Source organism: Crotalus tigris, unplaced genomic scaffold (assembly GCF_016545835.1).
Source record: "Crotalus tigris isolate CLP2741 ecotype Arizona unplaced genomic scaffold, ASM1654583v1 scf7180000017765.3138416, whole genome shotgun sequence".
In the NCBI taxonomy this organism is placed as follows: Eukaryota; Metazoa; Chordata; class Lepidosauria; order Squamata; family Viperidae; genus Crotalus; species Crotalus tigris.
In genome coordinates, this window is record NW_024096620.1 from 762,199 (window position 1) to 770,000 (window position 7,802).

Below are 7,802 nucleotides of genomic sequence, written 5' to 3' on the forward strand. Positions count from 1 at the left end.
GAAAGGATTCATTCTGGTACCTGTATCACCAACTGATGAATACAATAATCAAATTTGGCATTAGATGTTATTCAGAACTTATCATTCTATTTTGGGGGCAATGCTCAGTTGGTCTTGATTTGAAAAAACTATTATTATTACCGTGTAGATCTAATGGAGAGCCCACAATCTAATAGCATCCTTTTTTTCTGTTTTCCAAGTGGTGCCAGGTGTCTAGAACCAAAATACGTTGGGTGTTGATCATGCTTAATTGGCATAATTTTTGAAATCTAATTGGCATAATTTTTGAAATTGAAGTTAGCCACTCTTATTCACTGAAACCAAGGGAAAGAAAAAAATATTTTCTTGCCTTAAAGCAACTTCTCTTAAACTGCTGCAACTTGCAACATATTGGCAGACTATGTTTCTTTTTACTCACTGTCTCCCAGCACATATAACTTCACTGACAATCACAGCCTATCTTTCCCACCTAGTCTAGTTTATAAAATATTCTGTTTCTTGCAATGTTTTTTTCATTCCACCTATTTGCTCTTCTCTTCTCTCTGATGTAACTCTATCTACAGAATGAGAATCTAAACTTTGCACAGGAGTCTTGTACTGTATATCCAGATGTGATTACTTCTTCTTTGAAAGGTAAGTATGGTGTGTTGCAAAAACAAAAAACAACTTCCAGGCTTCATACAAAGCTATACGCCTTCATGCTATTTTGGTTTTTGTGCTGCATTAAACTTGCAAGAAGTGTGAAGAATGTGATCTCTGGTGATTGGCCTCATAATCTCTAAATGTAGGTCTGTGATCTACATTTAGAAAAAGATTGTTCCATACTAGGACTCCCACTCCTAACCTCTATGCTATGAAGCTGGCATTATAAAATTGTAAAGCTATCAATGAGGAATATCAGGAAAAGCCACTGCTATTGCTTATATAATCTGGCTGCTGCTAGTGAATCTATCAGATAGGGTCAAGAATTTAAAGTTAAAGGGGTAGGAAACTGGACATTTGAAAGGCATTTAAAAATCCTAGCCAAAGATGTAAGAATGAAAGGAAAGGATGTCCATTCTAGGATAGCATTCTACAGGCAATTATAATGACAAGAAATTCCAGGATCCTACTGATACAATCATATTTCTGTCATTCAGTCTAAAGAAACATGGCATTAAATAGTGACAGATCCACAGGATACAGTTTAATAAGTGTCACCTTTCTGTGCAAATATCTTCAGCAAGTCATGGGAGAAATTGTCTATCTAAATACAGTTATCCAAGAAAAAAAATCACTTGTAGAGAAAAAGGAAAAACCCTACTTTACTTTACTTGGGTGAATTCCAACCATCTTATACATTCAAACATATATATGTGGTAGAGATGTTAAAGGTGCTATATTTTATTTAAATATTAAAATGTGTGTATGGTATGTAGCTTTATGACATACAAAAAATGAAGTAGGTTTTAGAGTTTTGATCTAAGATTTGAGGAACTGGCCTGTAGATCTTTCAATAATTTTTTTTTATCACATCCAATTCTAAATTATAGTTCATCTTTGAAAGGTGGAATCAGATCAATTTAAATTCCATTTTATACGTATTTCATGTGCCATAAGCTGACTTCTCTGCAGTTTGGGGTAAAAATGCAACCAGTGGAATGTTCTGAAAGGTATTCAAATCTAAGCTTACTACACACCTTTGAAAAGCATCTTGACTTTGTAAGTTATAAATGATTCCAATATTAGGAAATGCTCACAAGGAATGGTTCACAGTATATGTAATAAAGCTGTCTCTAAAAAAACATACACATACACACATGCACATGCACTAAACTAATGTAAATTAAAGTAGAGCAAGAAAGGAAAAAAGAAAAGGAAAAATAAAAAGGAAAAAAGGAAAACAATAGCAGAAAAATAGAAAAGAAAGAAAAAAGATATAAAGGAATGGCTTTCAAACTTCTTTACAGAAATTATAACTACAATTATAAATTGATTTCTCTTTCTAAAGTTATATTGTACAAAGTTATAATCTATCCTATCATCAAAACAATAAATCAGAAGTTTATTTTTTCTTCACAAGTGTCCAGTGAAAACATCCAAGCCATTTCCAGTACCAATAAATGTAGACGTTTTCTTTTCTCTAATCTAATGCATTAGTTTTGTCATATCAGCGAGTTCTGCTATTGACTTGGTTTTAATGTCGATTCATACTATCTCTTACCGGTCCTCTGGATGCTGTCTATTTGTAAACTGAGGCTGAATTTATGACTTCAGGAAAAACTTGGCAGATTTGAACAGATGTGGAAAGACCCAGCCCATAGAGTCATACTCAACTGAATCAATATCATCATCATCATCATCATCATCATCATCATCATCATCATCATCATCTTTACATTACTGAACTAGTTGTAAATATTGTTGAATAACACTAGCCTGAAAATGAGATTTCAATGATGTACAACTAAGGACCCTTTAATTTTTCTATAGTAATTTTATTAAAGATTATAATTACAATAGTAAAATCTAATGCAAAGGAGGGGGGAAATGAATATAAGTAAAATGAATATAAGTAAAAGCAGAAGTTGCAAAAAAGAAAAAGGGAGGAAAAGAAAGAAAAATAGGCAAGAAATAAAAGATAAGAATATATCGTAGTAAAGAAAAAAACCACAAGATGACTTGTCTTCATCAGAACAAATATAAACAATTTTAGTAGTTTATAAGCTTCTTTTAAAATATGACAAATGATCTCTTTTTCCCATATTCCATCTTTTGTTCATAAACAAATCCTTAAAACTTTGTCATTTCAGTCCTGATGTCAGCAAAAGTCCATATATTCAATATATATATTAATTAAATAAACCAAATATTCTTTGCTTAACTTCTAACAATCTTGATCTTTAGTCCAAATAATATTGTAGAACTTGTTTTCTTTTCTTTGTTCTTCGTCCTGTCTGACAAAATTCTTCAAAATTTTAACAAGCCTCTCTTGTAAATCCATTATAGGAAAATTATTCAGCCCACAGTGTAGGATAATAGGAGAGATTATCATGTGCAACACTGACATTAAGGTACATTATATCAACATTCTATTTTTATGCATCTCCTTTTTACTTCTCAATTTGCTATTAATTTATTTAGGTCTCCATTTTTCTTCTAATTGTAATCATTTGTATCTTTATTTTCAGTATTTCAGTATTTCATTTTTTTTAGTATTTCCAATCTGGTTTTGATATATGTGGTAGGATTTTAAGCCATTGTGTACTGACCAAGATGTCACTTGAAGTCGAAAGAATATGACCAGTTTTCTCAGTTTCCAGCCACTTCCCATTTATTTTGAATTTCAACATAACATGCTCAATACCCAACAATATATCTCAAATCTTCAGTCTATCGGACTTCCGGTGGTCAAGCGACGGTGATGGCGGCTACTTTGTAGCCGTCCTCCTGAGATGGTGTCAGAACTACGGAGCACAGCGTTCATCAGCTGGCCCGCGGTTCGAAATCCCCTTCCCGGGCGAAGGGAAGGGGTAGAGACTGCATGAATAGAGGTAGAACCTCTTAACCTTCCCTGGATTTTTTTTAGGGGGGGGGAGAAAGAGTGCTCCCTCGGAGTCCGTGCCTTCTCCGCCTCTTCTTCGGAAGCAAAGCGAAACGCCGCTACCATCTCCGCATTTAAAGCTTTCTGGTGAGTGATTTTTAAAACGGACAGAACTGTTTAAAGGATTTTATTTAGAGTTAAAGATTTATTTTTCTTATTTTTTTTTAGCTTATGCTGATTCCTTTTTTTGATTTTTTTTTCTTCGGGCGGAAAGTGAGAGTGAAAGTAAAATGGCGCTTTGAAAGTTTTTTTTTTTCTATCTCCAGAAAGAAAAGACGGACTGAATGAAATGTATGCTTAGCATTGCTCTCTTTTTCTTTTTTAAGTTTCTTTTCTTTTTCCTTTTAAAGTTCTTTGGAGGTTCTAATTTTTATTGCATTTTTTCTGGTTTTTTTTATTTGTAAAGATTTAAGCATTTTTTTTAAGAAGAAAGAAAGAGGGACTAATTTTAAAAAAAATGGCTTCAAAGAGACAACCAGCTTCTATAGTTTCTAAGGTGATTTCTTCTCCTGTTACTGCAACTGTTCAACAACAACTTAAAGTTACACCACCCGTCCAGCAACCTAAGGCTATATCTCCACCTTCTCCTCCCCCATCAGGCTCGTCTGCACAAGACATCAAAGATATAATGGAAAATGCTGTGTCTCAATTTAGGGAGGAAGTGAAACAACTTTTGGAACAGAGCAAGTCTGAAAGTAAGGAGGAAATGAAGAAAGAAATGAAAGAGCTTTTTGGACAGAATAATACTATTTTGAGGCAAGATATAGTCTCAGCTTTATCTGGATTGGCTTTTGTGGTTGTGAAGCTGGACTCCAGAGTGGAAGAAGTCGCAGAAAAAGTAGATTTTCTTGAGTATAAATTTCAAGATATGGAAAAAAAGGTGGAAACCTCACAAGATGATATTCTTTTGTTTCAGTATAGACAGATGGAATATGCTCTGAGAATTAGGGGTCTTAAAGAAGATATGAATCAAGATCTGATGGAGATGGTGATTAATGATTTAGCTGTTGTTTTGAATATAGATAAAGAGGAATTACGTGGAGAAGTGGAAAAAATCTATAGAGTGAACTCTTGGATTGCGAAACAGAAGAATTTGCCAAGAGATGTGGTGATTTATTTTGCTAAGAAGTCTCTGCGCAATCAGATTTTACAAGCTTTTTATAACAAGAGATTCCAGATTGCTGCCCAAGATATCATTATCCTAAAGGAAATCCCATCTAAAATTTTAAGAAGCAGAAAAGATTTTGCTTTTTTAGCAAATGAACTTAAAACAAGATTGATGCCATTCAGATGGGAGATTCCAATGGGTATTGTTTTGAGCCATGCGGGGATACGGTACAGACTTAACACGGTTGCCAAAGCTAAAGAATTTTACAACACGGTCCTGGGAGCAGGCTCATCTTCATCCATGACTCAGAGAGCCTTGAGTGGCCAAGAGGTGGAACAGCAGTCTGAAGGACTAAGTTTGATGGCTGCTGGGCAGGTGGAATGGATGCGTCAAGCAGAGGTTAAAGAACAGAGAATGACTCGTGCAGCACACAAACGTAAGGAAAAGGAACAACAGAAGAAAGAAGGTAAAGAATCTTCTCATCAGATTGTTTCGATGCCGGTGGGAGGAGCAAGACCCAAAAGCTCTGCAACACATTCCTCAGTAGCAGATCTTGAGGGAATCTTCTCCAGGCTCCTGGTTAAGGGAGATGGCAAAGTTCCTGACCTGGAATGTTAATGGGCTTAATTTTCCTCAGAAGAGAAAGAAAATCTTTCATTACTTAAAACAACATAATAATGATATTATTTGTTTGCAGGAAACTCATATTTTACTTAAAGACCAAAAATATTTAGCTAATGCCCGCCTGGGATCTCATTTTGTATCTCCTGCTCCTGGGAAAAAAGGGGGTGTGGTAATCTATGTTAAGCAAAACCTACCAGCTTGTCTGGTAGAATCAGATCCTCAAGGAAGATACGTCATGATTGAACTTGGCTTATATGGTAAGAAAATACTTATAGTGGGATTGTACGCACCAAACCAGCAACAGGAACAATTTTATAGATTGTTACATCAGAAAATAACTTTGTTGGATTATAGGTCAGTGATATTAATGGGAGACTGGAATGGTGTTTTAGATACACAAAAGGACAAAAAAGGTTTTTCTACTTTCTTTAAACAGGCTAAATTACCTAAAGCTTTTTTTGATTTGAAAGAAGATTGGGAACTGAGAGATTATTGGCGTGAATGTAATCAAGAGGAAAGAGACTTTACTTTCTTCTCAGATAGACACCAATCTTTCTCAAGGATCGACTTCTTCCTGATTACAACAGATTTATATAACAGGGTGAAGAATGTAAAAATTTTTCCTAGGTCACTGACAGATCATAGTCCAGTTTGTATGGAACTGGTCGCTGAGAAAGAGGAGAGGAGATCCTGGAGGTTGAATGAGAATTTATTTAAACAAGAAAAAAATGTTCAAAAATTAAAGGAATGTTTAAAGGATTATTTTGTTTTAAACATGTATAAGGGAACATCAATGTCAATGGTATGGGATGCAAGTAAAGCTTTTATGCGCGGGATTTTGATAAAAATGAATAACTTTCATAGACAAAAGCAGACTCAGAAACGTAAAGAATTGGAAGATGAGATTAAATTAAAAGAAAAGCTTTTAATTTCAAATCCTTTAGATGAAAAGGTGAAAGGAGCTATAAAATTGTTAAAAACACAATTTAATATGTTGATGGCTGACCAAGCTGCAACTAATTTAATGTTTATGAAGCAAAATACATTTTGTAATGCTAACAAACCAGGGAGATGGCTGGCTTATCAGTTAAGAAAGAAACAGAGACAGAGAACTATAGATAAAATAAATTATAATGGTAAATTGGTTTATCAGAAAGAATTGATTAAGAAATCTTTTTTAGATTATTATCAAAAGTTATATAAGAGTACTAATGTACAAACTACAGATATAAATAATTATCTAAGCAAAGCTAATCTTCCTAAATTAACAGAAGATCAGAAAAAAGAGATTAATGGTTTAATTACTAATGAGGAAATTGTGACAGCTATTAAGCAATTAAAATTAGGCAAAGCGCCGGGTACGGATGGTTTGACAGCTATTTATTATAAAACCTTAGCAGAAGAGATGATTCAACCTTTATGTGAGCTTTTTAATAATATATTACAAGGTTTAGAGATTCCTCCGTCATGGCGCAATGCTTTTACATCTTTGATTCCAAAAGAGGATCAAGATCTCACCTTGCCCAAGAATTATAGGCCCATATCTCTCTTGAATGTGGATTATAAAATTTTTGCAAAAATTATAGCTAATAGGTTTATGGGGGTCTTGCAGCAGCTTATACATAAGGACCAATCGGGTTTTATAACTGGAAGATATATGAAAAATAATGTTAGACAAATTATTAATTTATTAGAATATTTAGATAAAAACAACCAAGTCTCTGCAGGGCTGATATTTTTGGATGCTGAAAAAGCCTTTGACCAATTGAATTGGCAGTTTATGTTATCTTTAATCAAGGAGATGAATTTTGGACAAAATATATTACAAGCTTTATCTAATATATATCAAAAACAGACTGCTCAACTTATTGTTAATGGGGGTCTGTCAGAGGCGTTTACAATAGAAAAAGGTACAAGACAGGGATGTCCATTATCTCCGTTATTATTTGTCTTAACATTGGAAATTTTGTTGATTAAAATTCGGGAGTCTCAAGAAATAAAAGGAATAGAGATTAATAAAAAAGAATATAAGCTAAGAGCTTTTGCAGATGACTTGGTTGTTACTTTGTCTCAACCTACCTATTCGGTAGTAAAATTATTACAATTGATTCATCAATATGGGTGTGTTTCGGGTTTTAAAATTAATAATAATAAGACTAAAATATTACCCAAAAATATGACTAATTGTGATAAACAGACCTTGGTTAACTTAACAGATTTTGAAGTTGTTGATAAGGTAAAATATTTGGGGGTCATATTATCCGCTTCTAATGTAAAATTGTATAAAAACAATTATGAAAAGTTGTGGATTGGGGTACAGAAGGATTTAAAGAACTGGGATAACTTACAGTTATCTCTTATGGGTAGAATTGCAGTTATTAAAATGAATGTCCTACCAAAATTTCTTTTTTTTGTTTCAAATGTTACCTATCTTAAAGAATGAACTTAATTTAAATGAATGGCAGAAAGGTATTAACAAATTTATTT